The following is a 19172-nucleotide window of genomic DNA, read 5'->3' as shown; positions in this document are numbered from 1 at the left end:
GTGCACACTGTCAAATGCCCCCAGGAAGTCTCTCTTTGCTGGCTCTGGAGTCCAACTAGGACTCCCAAGTGTGCTTAAGGTGTGACCTTGGCAGGTCATGTCACCTCTCTGTGCCTCAGTTTTCTCATACATAAAATTCAAGTTTCTTGTCTTTATAAAACTCCATCCCTAGACGCTCTCATTTGGCAGGTCTGGAGGCAGGAATCAAATGCCCCTAGGTTTTTAAACTAGCCCTCTAGAGGATGCTGGTGCTGAGAGCCTGTTGCTTGCAATCTGGGAAAAGCTGAACCGAGAGGACCCTGGGTTTTGTATGACAGCCTGGCTTGTCACTGCTGTGTGACCTTGCATTAATCAGCTTTCCGTGCCTCAGTTTTCTTCCCTGTCAGATTGGGATGGAAATGAGAACTCCTGTAGTCAAGGCCCCTCAAAAAATGGCAGTCATCACCATCATTAGCTTTGTTTTGTGTGAGGATTGGTGGTTTTCAGAAGCAAGTCACCCTTCCCTTACTTGGTCCTGGCAGCAGCCACTGTCAAGTCAGACTGGGCCAGGGTGCGGGCTGTGGAATTGAACACCTGAGCGGCAATGAAGTCTAGTCCTCACAGAAGTTTAATGAGGTTGATGAGGTTGATGAGGTGTGCAGTGTAAATCTCTCTCAGGCTCCCAGATTTCCCAAACCTGACTGTGGCTCCCTTTCCTCACTTAACCTGTGCTGGAATCAGCTGAGTTCCTCACCCACCCGTTCTTGGAAACAAAGGTTACCTTAAAGAGAAATACAAGTCATATTCTAGAGCTAAAACATGGCTGTTTCTTGTTCCAACGCATGGAAGCAGGCCCAGGGACGGGAAGGGATGCATAGGATCCCGGAGCAAGGCTAGAGTCACAGCTCTGCCCCCTGCCTGGGGATTCCTGTCTCTGTAGGTCCCTAGCTTGGATCCCCAGGTGGAGCCCTGGGGTCTGGTTTGGTCAGTGAACAGTTTCCTCACAGGACAGGAGCAAGAGAAGTGGTCCCAAGTGGTCAGAGCAGAGACTCTCAGCTTGGCCTGGAGCTGAATGAGGCTTGAAAAACTCTTTCTTCTCTGGGGCCTGCCTTCCTAGCCCTGGGCCAGGCTCTGAGAGGATGGGGAAGAATAGACAGACAAGGCCTGTCTGCCCTGAGGAACTTATGGTCTGACAAGAAGACAAGCCTACAATTATGAGAGGCTGTGTAATAGTCTGTAATTAAGTGTCTGCTGAGGAAAAGCATTGTCTGAGAAGGAAAAAGTGAGCATGAGCCAGAGGAAACAAGAGCCCTTTGATGGGGTCTGGATTTGCAGAGGCAGAGGGTGGTGCTGACATTCCAGGGAGGCGGAGGTTGCAGAGGGTACGGCTGGATGGTAAGTGTACATTTAGGGAAACAGTGAGTTGGCTAGTTTTGCTGAGGCATCAGGGCTCTGGCTGGAAAATCGGGGAGGAGCCAGGAGGTTGTAGGCAGTGTTAAACATCAGCTGAAAAGCAGAGGCATTAGGGAGCCATGGAAGGTTTTAGAGCAGAGGTGGCACAGCTGGAGGACTTTTTCAAGAAGATGAATCAGGCTGGGTAAATTGGAATGAATAAAAATGACAGCAGGGAGGAGGCTTTGCAGGCATCCAGATGACACAGAGGGTGAGGCTTGGGTGGGGCTCATGGGAGTGGGAAGAGCCAGTTTGGGTGTCAGAGGATGCTGTGCTCCCTTAGGAGAGCCTGGCTAGCGCCCTGATGGGCCAGAAGGGAAAAAACTGTTTGGTGTTGCTGGTTTGGGGCAGGAAGTAGCAGTCTGAGCACATTTCTTGTACACCTGCTGTTTGCCTGGCTCTGCGCCAGGGGCTTCACAAGGGTGTTCATGAAATCTGGTATAACAAGCCAGAGGCAGGTGGACTTACCATCCCTGTTTTGCAGATAAGGAAGATGTAGCTCAGACCCAAGGCCGAGTGTCCAAACCGTGGCTTTTCCACAGCTCAGCTCTGCTTCTTGGAAAGGGAACTCCTGCTTTTAGGGTCCCAGGGAGCTGAGCCTTCTTGCCCTTTCATTAGGAGCAAGCAAAGTTATCCTAAAAGCCCACAAATCCTGCTTTCTAAGGATCCTGAAGGTCAGGGTGGCAGTTTAGAATTCCTTCAAGGTGGAAGAGTCAGAGGAGCTAGGGACTTTCACACCAGCAGTTTTACACACCGGACTGTGAGAAGCCTCCAGAGTTGTACTGCGTGTATGTCCAGTCTATTAGTAGGCATGCCCACCACTGGGTCTGTTGGAATTCTCAGCCAGTCACCACCAGAGAGAGCCCAGCCACAGCAATCAGTCACCCACAAAGGCAAGATGCCTCGCACAGGAGAGCCAAGTGACAGAGCCTAGAACCCATTTCTCAGGCTGCAGCCAGGAATACCCCATGGATGGAGGAAAAGGTAAGGGAACTGGTACTTAGAGAGTGGCTAGCATGGGAGGCAGCAATGGTTGGTTCCCGTGTACAAGCAGTAAATTGAGGGCTTGGCCAAAGTCTCCTACCCAGTCATTCTGTCTGTGTGCAGAGAGAATGTGCAGTCACACTCCTCCGAACACAAACTTCATCATGCGGCAGAGCTACCACATGGCAGGCACACTCTCCAGGTGCCCCTCACCCCACTGCTCCCTTGCCTCCAGCAAACACCCCAGCATCTGTATGCCAGTCTGCTTTGGCAGATACTCTCTGATCCCAGCCATATGCAGGATACGATTGTAACTGTAACCATGTTCTTCATACCAAAATCTGGACAAAGGTTTTGAGGAGAGATTTTTGTGGTCCTTTGGAACAGAGATGGCCTGTTAAATGCTATTTGGACATTGGAACCGTGGAATAGAGTGACCTATGCTGTCCCTTCCCATTGTAGTAATTTATTTGGTGACCATCTCGAGTCAGGTGCTTTCTCGTAAATTTGCTCATTCTCACGTATATTCATTCTTTTTTTTTTCAGCAGGTTGGTTTTGGATCTTTAATATTTGTTTCCACTGTTTCGATTTGCAAGGCACTTTTATCCACATTATCTCAGTAGATCCTTATCCAACTCTGGGAGCTATTACTATTCTTGTCATCCTTGTTTTCCAGAAGAGAAGACAGGTTGACTGGTAGAAAGAGGTGTGACCAAGGTCACTGTGGCTGAGCTACTTATTTATTCAATAAATATGTATTAACTGCTGGCCCTGGGGAAGCACTAACAGAGCAGCCTTAGAGACTTAGTTTCTAACCTCCCAGAGTCTGCAGCAGCAGCAGCATCGAGATCTAGCCAGAATCCACCACCAGGCTCCTAACCTGCATCCTGGGCTCTCTCCACTTCAGGTCCTTGTAGTTTGGGCCTATGGCTTAAGTCTACACGGTCAAAGCCTGTGAGCCCTCAGCCTGGAGCATCATGGAATAAAGCAAAGCAAGGCCTAAGTCTGCAAACTGAACTTCAAAAGTAACAAAAGAGGTCTTCAGTAATGACTTAATTATTAACAGGGTGAGGAAGGGTATCTCAGCAGAAGGCCATCTGCTCCTTCTCCCTAGGGGGACGTCGCCCAAGGGCTGCTCTACCCGAGATCCTGGCGTGAATTTTCTGCAGCCTCCAAATATTTGATTACACTCTGCACAGGTGTGGAGCTCTATGGCCATGTGCTGAGCTGGGGACCCTCCCCACCTCCTTTAATATTAAATGAGATGAGATCAAGGCAGGTCCTAGGATAGCAGGTCTGGAAAGGACTTGTCCATCTCCTTCCTTTCCCATGAGTAGGAACCAAACCTCAGAGGGAAGGGACTTGCCAGGATCCCATGCTGAGAGACATTCCTTTTCCTTCCCCTACCTACCAGCCTCACTTAATTTCCCCAGTCCTTCCTGGTAGGCACCCTCTCATCTCAGCTGTATATTCAGAGCCCTCTTCAAATCCTTCCTATGCCTCAAAGCCAAGTTTTCCTTCAGTCTTCCCTGACACTCTCCTCCACACCACAGATCCCCCACAGCGTCCAGGCTGCCTCCGTCTATTCTCAGGTGCTGACTGCCTGTTCTGCAAGGCTAGACCAGCAGCCCTTGAGGAGACTTTTCAAAATCTGGGTGCCTGGGTCCTGCCTTCCCTCCCAACCCAAGGAGTCTGATGCCTGAAATCTAGGAAGAGGCATCTCTGGACACATTTTGCTGGAGGGTTTTTGTGTGTGTGTAAAAGTTATATTTTTACTGTAAAAGCAATACATGTACGTTGGTTAAAGTTGAACTTGGTAAAAAAAAAAAGGCCCAATGAAAAATTAGTCCCTGTCCTACCCAGACACCTCATCACTGTGACCAATCTTGAGGTTTCCTTATAGAAGTACTCAGCATATGGGTGCAGCTATTGTCAGTAACATCCCTTTTTATTACTTAAACAGTGGCATATTTTCTCCCTGCTTTTCTATACCTTGCATTTTTCATGCGAGTCTGTTGCAGGTTTTTCTCTGTGGGTACATACAGGTTCATGGCCACCTTTTCTTGTGAGCGTGTGGCTTTCCATTGATGGTTAGACCACCAGTTATTTGTCCTCTACTCAAGGATGTTTAGCTTATTCTCAGTCTTGCCGCTGTAAACAGTGCTGCAGTGAACACTCTTTCCTATGTGTCTTTATGCACGAGTGCATGTGTCACTGTTGGAGCCATTCCTGCACACGGAATTGCTCTTTCCAAGAGTCTGTGCACTGAAAATTTTGTCAGATATTTTTGTTTGTTTTTTGTTTATTTTGTGTCAGATATTTTTAATTGCCTTCTTTTCCATTCTGAAAATGTATATATTTTAAAAGGCACCCCACCTTCGCCCCCAGATTCAAATTTATTTCCTCCATGAGCTCCTCTCGTGCTGTACCTGCTTGGCAACAGCGGGGTGGGTGAGCTCATTCAAATTTTTACTGACCTCCTGAACCTTAGTGCTTGCTTGGCCACGATACCCCTGCCCTTCACTGAACCTCAGTTTTCCTCATCTGAAGAGCTGGGAGACTCATTCCTGCCTTTCTTATGTCCCTGGGCTATTTGGTAAACCAGCCAGTGGAAAGACATTGTGAAATATATTACAGCAGTCTTAGCTAGACAGAGTAGGCATTCTCTAGTGAGCAGAGATTCTGAAGTCTAGACCAGTCCTGGGTGGGTCATTGTCAGTCCTAGCAGATGTCTGGGTCAGCCCTCAGGCTGGAAGTTTTAGGGCAGCTGTTGGTAGGTGTCTCCTCTTGCTGTGCTGAGACAGGGTCAAGACCACACTTAGGCTTTTGTTGGAAGAACATACAAGATGAGAAAAAAAAAAAAGATCATGCCTTAGGGTCTTCCTAAATTTGCTCTCCCCAAGTTGCTGGGACCTCCAGGGCCTGTGCAGGCTAAAGGAACTCAGTTGGTGGATCCAAGAGAGGTGGTCAGGGAGACCAGGAGCATGCCTACACAGTTACGAGTGTTGTCTCCTCCCCCAAGTCAACAGAATGGCCCAAAACCACCCCACCCCCAACAGATCATCTTTGCAGCTCCTTTTTAGCTCCACTAGTAGCAGGGATGAGGAAGGGGAAGTTCCATCATTTTTTTTTTCTAGTTTAAAATGACTTTTAAAATCACTAGCCTAGTGGCCAGGCATGGTGGCTCACGCCTGTTATCCCAGCACTTCGGGAAGCCAAGACGGGCAGATCACTTGAGCTCAGGAGTTCAAGACCAGCCTGGGCAACATAGCGAAACCCCATCTCTATAAAAAATACAAAAATTAGCTGGGTGTGGTGGTGCACACCTGTACTCTTAGCTACTTGTGGGCTGAAGTGAAGGGATCACTTGAGCCCAGGAGGTCAGGGCTGCAGTAAGGTGTTTGTGCCACTGCACTCTAACCTGGGTGACAAGGCAAGACCCTGTCTCGAAAAAAAATCAGTAGCTTAATTCCTCCCTCCTATTTTATCAGTGGGAAAACTGTGGCCTGGAGAAGCTGAGGGTCTCCTCCCAAGTCTTCCAGCAAACTTGACAGGTCTTGGCTCACTTCTGCTGGGATTAGAAGCCAGGTGTTTGACTCTCAACATCTTTCCCAAATGGTTCCAATTGTCAGTTTCACTTTGGGGTTAAAAACCAAAGTGAAAGAAAAACAGCAAAGCAGGAAGCAGCTGCTTCAGACCCAGCCCGGACGAAGGGAAGGCTCTGAGGGACCCAGGCCCAGGTGGCCTCATAAGGAGGGGAGCAGGCCTTTTCCGTACCCACTCCCACCCTTGCTCTGGAAGCCTGGCTGGGGCAGGGACTGGGTGGAGCCCTGCAGGGAGAGGCACCAGGCTACAGACAAGCGGTGGCGTCCTGGCCTGGCCTACTGCTGTCTGGGAGACAGCCAGTAGGACGGGTTCCCTGGTGAAGTCAGCCCCATGTAGGTGTGGTCCCAGCCAGGCTCCAAGTAGGTCTTTTAAACTCTTTTTCTTCCGGGACGAGGCTGAGCTGGAGCTGGGCCTCTGTCAGCTTGGTAAAGAAATGCTGGCTTCCCAAACCCAGTTTTCACAGAGCATTTCACTCTCCCTGAAGGTAAGAGCCAGCGCCCTGTCTTTACCATGAAAACTCTTAAACTTTGGGTCACCATGGGCACTCACCTCCTATAGTTTCTTCTTGGGACCCAGATGGCCTGAAAGCAAGGGATGGGGGAGCGGGAACTGCTAACTTCTCACCTCTTTATGCCACTGCCTTGATGGGTGGCCTCTGGCAAGACCCTTCCCTGCTCTGGCCTGCAGATTCGTCATTTGTTTGTCAGCAGAAGGGAGCTCCTTGTGTCTCTGCTATTAAGTTGAATTTGGTTCCTGGAAGCTGGTGAGAGAGTATCATAACACCCAGTTTGGTTGGCCTGTGTATTTCAGATATTAGCTCTTACCTGATTAGCTGGGGTCTCAGGTTCCTATTTCCTGTGCATTTAGTAAGGAAGTTATCAGACTTATCAGTGCAAATATGGTATCAATTTTGTTGCTAGACTAAATATGATTTTTTAAAAATAGAGATATCCCACTATGCTACCCAGGTCTGATCTTGAACTCCTGGGCCCAAGCAATCTGCCCACCTCAGCCTCCCAGAGTGCTGGGATTACAAGTGTAAGGTACCATGCCTGGCAGTTACGATTTTTATGTACCTCTCCTCTCCTTTGCACAGTCACAAGGTCCCTAAGCACAGAACTGGAGTCCAGTCCCTAAGGGCACCCACTGAGCACACAGTAGGTGATCAGGAAGTCCACACCCCAAAGGTCGTTTGTACCTGTAGTTAAGAGCATCTCTCCAGAGTCGGACTGCTGAGAGTTGGATCCTGGGCTGCCAGCTAGAGCTGTGAGACCTTGGGCAAGGTACTTAACTTCTCTGGGTTGTTTTTTCACCTGCAAACTAGAGATGCTAGTAATACCTGATTGTAGTCTCCATATGACACGAGAAATGTGTGCAAAGCACTAAGCACAGTGCCTGATACAGAGGAAACGTTTAAGAAGGATTAGCTGCTGGTAATTATTAGTTACTAATAGTAATATTAGTTACTAATATCCAGGGGGAAAGAGAAGACTTGAAATAGCCAAAACTGTCCATGTCTCATGCCTGGAAAGATGTAGGTGAATTGGGTGGGCTCTTTGAAGTGGAGTCAGTCATTTGATGGCTGTTTGCCAAGCGCTGGGGCTCTGATGGGAGAAGGTGGCCTGGGTCGGGGAGAGGCGAATGCCTTGTGTGTGGGAATGGGAGGAAGGGCATTCTGTCCAGGGTTCAGGACACCCAAGATCAGGCTGGAGAGATCTACCCAGTGCTGTCAGACTCTGATGGGTATTTTGAGCTAGAATTTTGTCTGCAGGGTCATCACTGTATCTGGGCAGCTTCCTGCTGAGGACTGTGACTAGGACCTGTTATGGACTGTACCGAGAATAGGTTTGATAGTTCTAGGCTCTCCTGGAACTTTCTTGCCTTCCCACGCTTCCTGACGTGGCTGTTGCCCTGCACAGGGGTGAGGTAGTCATCAGGAGTTGTCTGCCTGTGGCAAGTGCAAGCCAAGGTGGAATGGGGAAGGGGGGCCTTGTCTGACATCACCCAGTAAAGGTAGGGCTGCCACTGTTGCTGCTGTCCCAGCAGTTTCTTTAAAAGAGGCACGTGCAGCAGTGTGTGGGAATGGTGGGGGCTGAGGGCCAAAGACTGGGCTCCTCCCTCCTTCCCACCCCACCTCCACTTCTCTCTCCAAACAGTCAGCCATTCATTTACTTGAGTGCCAAGTGCTGTGCCTGGAGCCAGGGAGAGACTAGGGAACAAGATTGACTTCCCTCCAGCTTGGAGTCCCCACCCAAGCAGGTAACAAATACTGTCTAATCTGATTGTGATGAGAGCTCTAAAGGTAACAAATAGGGTGCTGAGAGATTGGGGAAGGCATCTCAGGGACAGTGACTGGGCGGTGGGAAGGAGGCAGTCCAGGGCAGGCTGGGAGGTGTCTTGAGGGAGGCAGGGGTTACATCTGGAGCAGTCTCAAGGTCAGGATCTCAGTTAACCTAAAGAGGTGTGATAATGAAGGTACTACACATAATTATATTTTCTTTTTTTTTTGAGGCGGAGTTCTCTGTCACCCAGGCTAGCTCTGTCAGCCAGGCTGGAGTGCAATGGCATGAATCTCTGCTCACTGCAACCTCCACCTCCCGGGTTCAGGTGATTCTCTTGCCTCAGCCTCCTGAGTAGCTGGGATTATAGGCATGAGCCACCATGTCCAGCTAATTTTTGTATTTTTAGTAGAAACGGGCTTTCCCCATATGGGCCAGGCTGGTCTCTAACTCCTGACCTCAGGTGATCCACCCATCTCCCAAAGTGCTGGGATTACAGGTATGAGCCACCATGCCGGACCATTGTGATTATGTTTTCAAATGAACATTAAAACCTTTTTTTTTTTTTTGAGACAGTCTCTGTCACCCAGGCTGGAGTGCAGTGGCATAATCTCAGTTCACTGCAACCTCTGCCTCCCGGGTTCAAGTGATCCTCCCACGTCAGCCTTCTGAGTAGCTGGGACTACAGGAGTGTGATACCACGCCTAGCTAACTTTTGTATTTTTAGTAGCGACGGAGCTTCACCATGTTGGCCAGGTGCTGGGATTACAGGGGTGAACTAAATACTTACTGTTGATTTTTATACTGATCGTAAGTCATCAATACGTGGTTTCTTCAGCATTCTCTACTTGTTGCTAACTTTTTTCATGTAGCACTGCACAGTGCACAGAGCCCTGTTGCTCCTCCAGGTGCTGAGGGAGGCAAGTTGCAATTATTGCTATTTTGAGAGGTGATGGAACAGAAAGGTAAAGTGGGCTAGGCACGGTGGCTCACACCTGTAATCCCAGCACTTTGGGAGGCTGAGGTGGGTAGATCACCTGAGGTCAGGAGTTCGAGACCAGCCTGGCCAACATGGCGACACCCATCTCTACTAAAAACACAAAAATTAGCTGGATGTGGTGGTGGGTGCCTATAATGCCAGCTACTTGGGAGGCTGAGGCAGCAGAACTGCTTGAACCCTGGAGACAGAGGTTGTACTGAGCCAAGGTCACCCCACTGCGCTCCAGCCTGAGCAACAGAGCGAGACTCTGTCTCAAAAAAAAAGAAAGAAAGAAAGAAAGAAAGAAAGAAAGAAAGAAAGAAAGAAAGAAAGAAGGAAAGAAGGAAAGAAAGGTAAAGTGATATTCATGCAGGCACACAGCTTAGCCAAGATTTGACGTTCTGGCCATACGTGGTGGCTCATTCCTGTATTCCTAGCACTTTGGGAGGCCAGGGCAGGAGGATCACTTGAACCCAGGAGTTCAAGACCAGACTATGGCAAAAACCTGTCTCTATTTAAAAAAAAAACAAAAAAACAAAAATTAGCTGAGTGTGGTAGCAAACACCTGTGGTCCCAGCTACTTGGAAGGATAGGCGGGAGGATGCCTTGAGCCTGGGAGGTGGGGGTTGCAGTGAGCCGAGATTATGCCACTGCGGTCCAGCCTGGGTAACAGAGTGAGACCTTGTCTCAAACAAACAAACAAAAAAAGCCAAAGCATAAGTTTCTATGATTGCAGGATTGCAATTTAAAAGTTTTGGTATGGAATGTGTTAGGGCAATGAGACTAAGATGACTTTTTTTGTTTTATATAATATCATACAATATATTTATAAATTATTTTCTTTTTTGAAGTCTTAGTTTTTGTTTTTTATCTCCATACAATCTGTTATCCAATTCCTGTCCAAGTTTCTATGATGCTAACACATCCATGACTGCCTTTGTACACCTCTGATATTTATTTTCTATTTGGATTCCTTTTCTTGTATTTATATTTGGTGAATTTCAGTCAAGAGATTATAGGCAGATTATTTATCAGCCCTTGCTCACAAATAAATTTAACTCAAATCAGAGAAATTTTTTAATATGCTTAGTTTTAAATATTTTATTTGTGACTTTTAGGTTTGGAACGAGAAAAAGCAGTTTGATAATTGCTGGGACTCTACAAATTGTAGAGTACTCTTCAGTGGGCCGCTCACTAGTCCATTTTTAGACTATAGTAAGATACACATAAAATTGACACCGTAACCTTTTTTTGTTTTGTTTTTGAGACTGTCTCACTCGGTCACCCGGGCTGGAGTGCAGTGGCGCCATCTCGGCTCACTGCAACCTTTGCCTCCCCGGGTCAAGCAATTCTTGTGCCTCAGCCTCTCAAGTAGCTGGGACTACAGACGAGTGCCACCATACCTGGCTAATTTGGGTATTTTTAGGAGAGACGAGGTTTCACCATGTTGGCCAGGCTGGTCTTGAACTCCTGACCTTAGGTGATCTCCCAAAGTGCTGGGATCACATGTGCGAGCCACCATGCCTGGCCCATCTTAGCCATTTTTCAGCGGTGCAGTTCAGTGGCATTAAGTTCATTCCCATTGTTATATAACCATCACCACTATCCATCACTGGAACTCTGCATCTTCGAAAACTGAAACTCAGTGACTGTTAAACATTAACTTCGGCCAGGCGCGGTGGCTCACGCCTATAATCCCAGCACTTTGGGAGGCCGAGGCGGGTGGATCACGAGGTCGAGAGATCGAGACCATCCTGGGCAACATGGTGAAATCCCGTCTCTACTAAAAATACAAAAAAATTAGCTGGGCACGGTGGTGCGTGCCTGTAATCCCTGCTACTCAGGAGGCTGAGGCAGGAGAATTGCCTGAACCCAGGAGGCGGAGGTTGCGGTGAGCCGAGATCGCGCCATTGCACTCCAGCCTGGGTAACAAGAGTGAAACTCCGTCTCAAAAAAAACAAAAAAAAAACATTAACTCCTCATTCCCGCATTGCCCAGCCCCTGGAAACCACTTTTTTTGAGATGCAGTCTCGCTGTTGCCCAGGCTGGAGTGCAGTGGGGTGCGATCTTGGCTCACTGCAACATCTGCCTCCTGGGTTCACGGGATTCTCCTGCCTCAGCCTCTCGAGTAGCTGAGATTACAGACATGTGCCACCATACCCGGCTAATTTTTTGTATTTTTAGTAGAGACAGGGTTTTACTATGTTGGTCAAGCTGGTCTCAAACTCCCAACCTAAGGTGATCCACCCACCTTTGCCTCCCAAAGTGTTGGGATTACAGGAGTGAGCCTTCGTGCCTGGCCAGCAACCACCATTCTTTCTATGAATTAGATTACTCAAGGTATTTCATTCACTATCCCATTTTAAGGAGATGTATTTGAAGAGCAGGGAAGGGGAATGTCTGTAAATAACTCCTATGGTAGTGATTAATTCTCCAAGTATTTTTTTTTTCTTTTTTTTTTTTTGAGATGGGGTCCTTCTCTGTCACCTAGCTTGGAGTGCAGTGGCACAATCTCAGCTCACTGCAACCTCTGCTCCCTGGTTCAAGCAATTCTCCTGCCTCAGCCTCTGGAGTAACTGGAATTATAGGCACCTGCCACCACACCTGGGTTTTACCATGTTGGCCAGGCTGGTCTAGAACTTCTGACCTCAAGTGATCCACCTGCCTTGGCCTTCCAAAGTATTGGGATTACAGGCATGGGCCACCATGCGCAGCCAATTCTCCGAGTTAATGCATAGTGCACATCTAAGCTTATGTGCGGCTGATAATCTGGGGGAGCCTCCTCTGCAGAGGTAATTGGTTCCAAAGCCCCTGGTGGCTGTGAGGAGCCTGGCCACTGCCCCCTATGGAGGCAGGATAATGGGATGAGGAAGTCTGGATCTGATCACAGGGCCCAGGCATAATTCCTCCGTTAGCTACTTGCCCTAGAATTTGGGCCAAGTCCCTCCACCTGCCTCAGCTTCCTCTTCTGGAAAATGGGACAATACTTCCCAACATATGTATGTCTCAGAGTCAGTGAGACAGATGATGGACTTCCCTTGGCAGTCTTGAGAATCCTAGCACAGTGTCTAGATGCAGTTGAATGCAAGGAGAATGGGACTCCTGATCCAAATTTCTTGAAGTAGTGGAGACCCAGAAATACAAGGACTTTCCCAAGGTCATAGAGCACTTCACTGATAAAACTGGGTTGAAACCCAGCTACCCTCACACCACAAGTTGCAGCTACTTAGGATTTCTTGTTGCTCAGTCTTTCAAAGGACAGTGGACTTGAAATAGATGTTTGCTTTTCCATCTTACTGGATTTAAAATACTGCCCAAGAAGCTCCAATGTTGATGGGCCTGTGAGGGAGGATAGAGTATAAAGGTTTGGATAGGGAATAAGGATGATAATTCTGTGTCTTAGGACTAGAGTTCTAAGTGACTTCCATGGTGATCGTCTTGTCCATGGATAGCAAATATCTTGCCCTTGGCAATTACCCCTCATACTGGACCCATGGCAGACAGCATCAACCACAGCACTCCCAATTGACCCCCGGATGCAGCTTGAGGAGGCTTTTCAACACAGGCAAAACCAATCAGCTAGAAGTAACATGCCCAGTGGAACCTGTGCCCTCCACAATCTAAAGCAGTCCCCTGCTTTTACAGATGAGTGGCAGTCCTGGGAGGGGGAAGGACTATGAAGGGCAGGTGATGTCATAGGTCTCTTTGGGAGAGCAGAAAAGAGTCTGGCAGGACGGTTTGAAGCTTGGGGAAGTATGTTTGCAAAAACATCAGGGCAGAGTAGCTCTCGGGGTAGACATTATCAAGGTAAAGTCTGTTTTCTCCGGATGTTTCTTGGGATGCTGGCTTGGCCTCAGGGTGTTTATGAGGGTTAACTATAGTCAGATTCCACCAGCCAGAGGGGGAGGACAAACTTGTCTTTCTATAGCAGCTTCTAAGCTTTGTAGGAATGTATGTGTCAGTCTTGCTGAAGCAAGCTTGTGTTTTTACTACTTAAGAGACTGGATTCTGTGAAGATTGCGTTTTGTAGGTTGAACCTGTAGGGTTTGCACTCAGCAGATAGAACATGATTCACTGTGTGATCTCGAGCAAATCCTTCAACCTCTCTGAGCCTCCTTTTTCCTTAGCAGCACAGGGCTGATGATGAAAACATATCCTTGAGGGGATCAAATATAACAGAGTTTGGGACCTCGGATGGTGACTGGGCTACTGCAATAACCAATTCCTGAGCAGGTAAAAAACATCTGGCAACATGATTATTAGCCACTAATATTCAGCTACTCCTCACAGTGTGGCTGACCCTTCGCCATTGTTGGGGCAGAGTTCTGTGGACAGGGTGGGGTGGTTGGTGACCTTCTGATTGGTAGGTGTTCTTTCAAAGAGATCTTCCCAGATGTTACTATGTTGTGCTTTCAGAAGTAGTTGAGAGGAAAATTGAGTGGGGAGGTCTGTGGGCATGAAGGAGAATGTGCAGACAAGACTTGTTCCAGCGTCTCTCTGTTCTGCTTGTTAAGTTGTCTCTTACAGACGTTCCTCTGCTTACGCGTCTTCAAGGTCTTCCAGGGTGAGGGCTCTGCCAGCCTGTGTCACTTTTAGGGCAGAATCAGAGGGTAAGGTCCTGTCTCCTAAATGTCAGCAGGCATTCACCTGGGTACCTCTTTTGGGCCAGAAATGGAGGTCACAGGGATGCAACCCTGCCTTTAGGAGGCTCAGGGTCTAAAATAGGAAGCAGAAAATTAAAGAGGATTGTAAAAACAATACAGTGGGCAAAGGCCTGTGTTGTGCCTGAATGTGGGATATTGTTTAGGGCAGGGGCCTGGGAAGACTTGTCAGGGAAGGCTTTTTGGCAGGAGTGATGCTGGAACTGAGACCTAAAGGAGGGGGCAGAATCAGTGAGGAAGAGGGTATTCAGTCAGCACAGAGGCCTGGAAGCTGAGCACGGTGCGCTGGCATGAAGCGGGTGATGGAGAGTTAGAGGGGTGATTGGCAAGGCAGAGAGGCTAGTGGAGTCTACACTAAGATGTTAGAATGGTGCTGCTACAGCATGGTGTGGGGGGGCTGGATGGTTGTGGGTACTAGGCAGGGCACTGAACCTTCCTCAACTCAGTCCTTGGAGAGGATGAGACCCCTCATTTCTGCCCCAGGCCAGAAATCCCCAGCCTCCGGAGCACAGAGTCCCTGGAGGGCCTGGCATTGGGCAGCAGCCCTGTGGGCGCTTTGCTCTGGAGATGTATAGGCTCCTCAGGCAATTGTAATGACAGTTCCTCACTTGCCCAGCCCTTTCCCACCTGTCTTATCAGGAAACTTGCAGCAGTCCTAGGGCAGACAACCAGGCATGCCAGCATTATTCTCATTTTATAGATGGAAGAAATTCAGGCCCAGGAGCCTAAGTCATACAGTGAATGAAGGCTAGTTCCGGGGATTCATAACCTACTGGCAGTTTCTGTCATAGCAGGTATTTTCAGGAGGGCGGGGGAGCAAGTATCAGCTAATCTCATATTCTGAGGACAGATTTATCATCTTAGATGGGAGCTCTTATGCAGCTAGACTTCCCAGATGAAGGTGTTTTACTTCCTGACTTTGCTATCTAAAGCCCTGGTGTTAGTCCTCGCAAAATTTCCCATGTGGCTAGGCTGTGTGGACATTTTCCATTCTTTCGCTGTTTGTTGATAGCAATTATCTGGAGGTGGGGGTAAGAAAGGCCAGACATGGTGGCTCACACCTTTAATCCCAGCTCTTGGGAGACCAAAGTGGGATGATGGCTTGAGCCCAGGAGTTTGAGATCATTCTGGGCAACATAGCAAGATCCTGTCTCTACAAAAAATAAAAATTAAAAAAATTAGGGATGGTGGAATGTACTGTAGTCCTAGCTACTCAGGAGGCTGAGGTGGGAGGATCACTTGAGCCCAGGAAGTTGAAGCTACAGTGAACTATGATCACGCCCTGTACTCTAGCCTAGGTAACATAGCGAAGCCCAGTCTCTCAACAAAAAGTTGGCCGGTCATGATGACTAAAACCTGTAATCCCAGCCCTTTAGGAGGCTAGGTGGGAAAACTGCTTAAGCCCAGGAGTTCAAGTTCAGCATGGGAAACATAGTGAGACCTCATCTCTACAAAAACTAAAAAAATTAGCCAGGCATGGTGGCACACGCCAGTGGTCGCAGTTACTCAGAAGGCCGAGGTGAGAGAATTGCTTGAGCATGGGCTGTCAAGGCTGCAGTGAGCTGTGATCACACCACTACACTCCCGCCTGGATGACAGAATGAGACCGTCTCAAAAAAAAAAAAAAAGTTGAACTATGAATGTCATGCACACAAAGGTGATGTCTAACGTCACATCCAGAACTGAATGTAAAGTTGGAGGGCAAAGAAAAAGCGTCTCAGGCCTGGTAGAAATGTTAAAGGACATACCCATGGAGACTTAAGTTTCCCTGGCATCCATCCTGCATCTAGCCTGGCTGGCCATTTTCTAGGCCCTTCTTCCATCTTTAGCCAGCTCTGCTTCTTAGAAGGCTCCTTTTTATAATTAGGCAAAGTCTACTTCCCATTAACAATCCCCACCTTCCTTTTCCCCTTGGGCATGCAGAGTCCCTGGAGGGCCTGGGATTGGCAGCAGCTCTGTGAGCCCTTTTCTCAGCTTGTAGTGTGACCCTCTGGGACCACATGTGTGTTTGACAGACTTTCAGGTATTTGAGGACAGTAGCCATGCCTTTTTAAATTGTCTCTCTTCTCCAGGATGACCATCCTAGTCTCTCCAAACCATCTTTCACTTTACATTAGGCACAACTTTTGGTGCACATGTGTCACACATCCTATTTGTGACAAGTCCGTCCCAGACACACTGATCACTTTTGTTGAATCAGTCCTGGACTTTCTCATGCCACTCCATATGGCTGCCATAGTGCCCAGTCAGTGGAGGAGGCTTTTCAGGACTACTCATCCTGGGTCCCTAGTGGCTGGCCCTGTGTATGGCTTTCCCTCTGTAAATAAGCACTTGGTGTAATGGGATGGAGTTGAGACTTCTCCCTGTGTGGATCGCCTTCTATAGTCAGGCTCCAGTTTGCTGATATCCCTTGCCCGGAATTACCTATGACACTCTCAGTATTATCCAAAGTTCAGTGGGGACTGCTCCCTCTCTGGTCCTGTGACTTTCCTGTAATAGTGCAGCCTCCAACAGTATCTGTGGTCAGCTGGCATCACTAAGCCATTTTTCCACGTATGCCGCTTTTCTTGTGTAATTGTCTTACTTGGGATCCCAAACTCAGGGTTTTAACATAAGCTCTGAGAGGAAAAATCCCTCTCCTTTCCTCTGTCTCTGTCCCCAGGACCTGCCTGGCACAGGGGCAGGCAGCATTACCTCTGCTGACCTGAAGTGAACTCATGGTTTTCCCCATTCAGTCCTGCACTATTAGTCTCATCCCGACTCTCGGCTGCCCAGGGATCTTGGCTCCTGCTCCTGTCACCTGATATACCACCTGCCACTCCAAGCCTAGTGAATGAGCCTGTTAACACTGCCTTTCTATTCTGGGATTCGCTTGGTCATTCAGAATAATGAAAGAGGCCAGCAATCGAGGTGCACAGGGCCTGGCAGCGTCTGGCTTTGCACAGTGGACACAGGACCTGTGACAGTTTGTGAAAGCCGGGCTTTTGTGACCTATCACCAGGGTTTGCCGTCAGCCCTCCAGAAGTGAGGGCAGTTTTTTGAGGCTCTTTTCAAGTAGTACTTCCCAGGCTGGGCTCCTGGGAATCTTAAGGCTTTGGAAAGGTAGCAGCAAAACTCGTATGATAGAGGCAGTATTTGAAAAGCCAAATTGTATTTGAAAAGCCACACTTTGCATTCTCTACCTTCAGTCCTTCACCAGACCAAACAGGGGCTGCACATGTCAAGTTTTGCACTGGACTGGAACCGAGGCAGCTCTGTAACTGGCCAGCTTCTCCTGTTCACTCTCACTGCCTTCTACTGGTTTGGGTTTTTTGATTTTTTTTTTTTTTTTTTTGAGACAAGGTCTCGCTCTGTCATCCAGGCTGGAGTGCTAGAGTGCAGTGGTGTGATCTTGGCTCACTGCAACCTCTGATTCCCGGATTCAAGCAATCCTCACACCTCAGCCTCCTGACTAGCTAGGAGTACAGGCGTGAGACACCATGCCCAACTAATTTTTGTATTTACTGGCTAATTTTTCTATTTTTAGTAGAGATGGATTTCACCATTGTCCAGGCTGGTCTCAAACCGCTGACCTCAAGTGATCCTCCTGCCTCAGCCTCCCAAAGTGCTGAGATTACAGGCATGAGCCACTGTGCCTGGCCAAGTGGTTATAGTTTTGATATACAACAAGAACGTGATTTAGTAACAGGAGCTTGGGAGCTACCGTGTCTTTAAAGTGGGCTCCTAGGGATGATGGTAATAAGGTGTCCAGGGTGGGGTGGCGCAGAGGCCACTGAGCAGAGCTCTTGGCCGAGCAGACTCTGCAGGTGGGTCTCTGAGGATAAATAAAATGATGTTTGTGGCAGATTCCAATACAGAATGGACAAGGAATGGACATTTCCTGACAAGCTGCTTACTGGATATGGTTGCAGTGTTGGTAGAAATGTTTTTTCAGAAACGATGTGCTGTTTGGACATGCTATTTGGGGGTCAGTGATCAGGGGCTGGAGGAGGCGGGGCTCAGCCACAGGAGAGTGCCTCCCTGAATGCCTGGAGCTGGTGCTCTCCAGGCTGGGGGGAAACCAGGAACATTCCCACGCTCAGAGCCCCAGGCACGGGTTTCTGCTCTGCTCCCAGATCCTCAGCAAGTGTGTTTGCCCTCCTTATCCTTTTCCATGTGTGCTATGAGAGAGTGAATTAGTCTGGTAGGTCTCAGAATAACCATGTGGGAATTGTATACAGAGAAAAAAGGGGAAAGGGAGCTGCTCTGAGGGACCTGGGGTGGGGTGAGAGTCCAAAGAACCTTCCCCAAGCCCCCTTGGGAATCCCCAGAACGAGACTCAGCCATGCTGAAGTCCTGAGTGGCTGGGAACCCATGTCAGCGATTCCGGTGTTCCTGGTGAGAGTCAGAGCATGTGGGGCCATGTGTCTGAGACCAGGATCTGCAGGAGGACAGTGAGCAGCAGCTGTCACAGGCAGGGTGGGCACCTTAGCCATGTGCTGGGATTTTGCACTAAGGGTCACTAGGTCCGTGTTCTCATGGTCAGCAGAGCCAGAGCTGCCACCCTCTAACCCACTCAGGAATAGTCAAACCTTGCCTGAGGACCCTAGGAATAAGGGCCCATATAGGCCTTGACTGGGGAACTGTCCTGGCCAGGATCTCAGCCACGCTCTGGCAGGTGGCACCCAACTCCCAGCCCTAGAGGGTGTGGCTAAGGAGCAGCTAAACGTGCTGGTTCTGGACTGAAAGCCTGGGCTCAGATCCTGGCTTTTTCACTTCCTGTCTTGTGTAACCCTGGGCTATTCAGTTCTCTGAGCCTTGCGGGGGGGGGGGGGGGGGGGGCTGGGGGGGGGCGCGGCGGTTGTTTTTTCTCTTTGAAATCAGAATGGTAGGCCTGGTAAAGAGTTGGTGAGCTGATACAATTAAAGTGCTTCTTGCTAGGCCAGTTCATGTCCAGCCCTCTGTCAGTGGGAGATGCCATAGAGATTCTGAAGTTTCCCAGCCAGTAGACAGCTTCTCACCCACTGAGAACCTGCTGCCCTGGACTGTGGGTGTGCCTAGAGGCATTGCTTAACCCCTTTCCCCACTCCTGTGGCCCAAACATGTCAGGAAAACAGCCCCTCATGCCCTTGACCCCAACCGGGGAGTGAACAGCTCTCCTAAGAAGCAGCTGGGGGTGGGATGGAGGCATTGCCCTGGCAACAGAGCAGGTCCCTCTTAGGCCACTGCCCCAGGCCCCTAAGGAGGGTAGC

At 48.9% G+C, this 19172-nt stretch overlaps 1 protein-coding gene across 25 annotated transcripts in view; it reads left to right on the top strand.

Moving 5' to 3' along the window:
• Positions 1 to 19172, top strand: part of DLGAP4 (DLG associated protein 4) — a 222091-nt gene that overhangs the window by 154940 nt on the left and 47979 nt on the right. The window contains exon 2 of one of the 25 annotated variants that reach the window (XM_078370999.1): positions 13411 to 13513. The exons of 23 other annotated variants lie outside the window; for them this stretch is intronic. The gene's annotated coding sequence lies outside the window, so the exon portion shown is untranslated. Of the gene's footprint in view, positions 1 to 6403; positions 6507 to 13410; positions 13514 to 19172 lie in introns of those variants that run through there. One more of the 25 variants, XM_035302686.3, reaches the window with a different exon arrangement.

Source organism: Callithrix jacchus, chromosome 5 (genome assembly GCF_049354715.1).
Source record: "Callithrix jacchus isolate 240 chromosome 5, calJac240_pri, whole genome shotgun sequence".
Taxonomy (NCBI): domain Eukaryota; kingdom Metazoa; phylum Chordata; class Mammalia; order Primates; family Cebidae; genus Callithrix; species Callithrix jacchus.
Note: the sequence above shows the minus strand (reverse complement) of the source record. Positions and strands in the feature narration are given on the sequence as shown.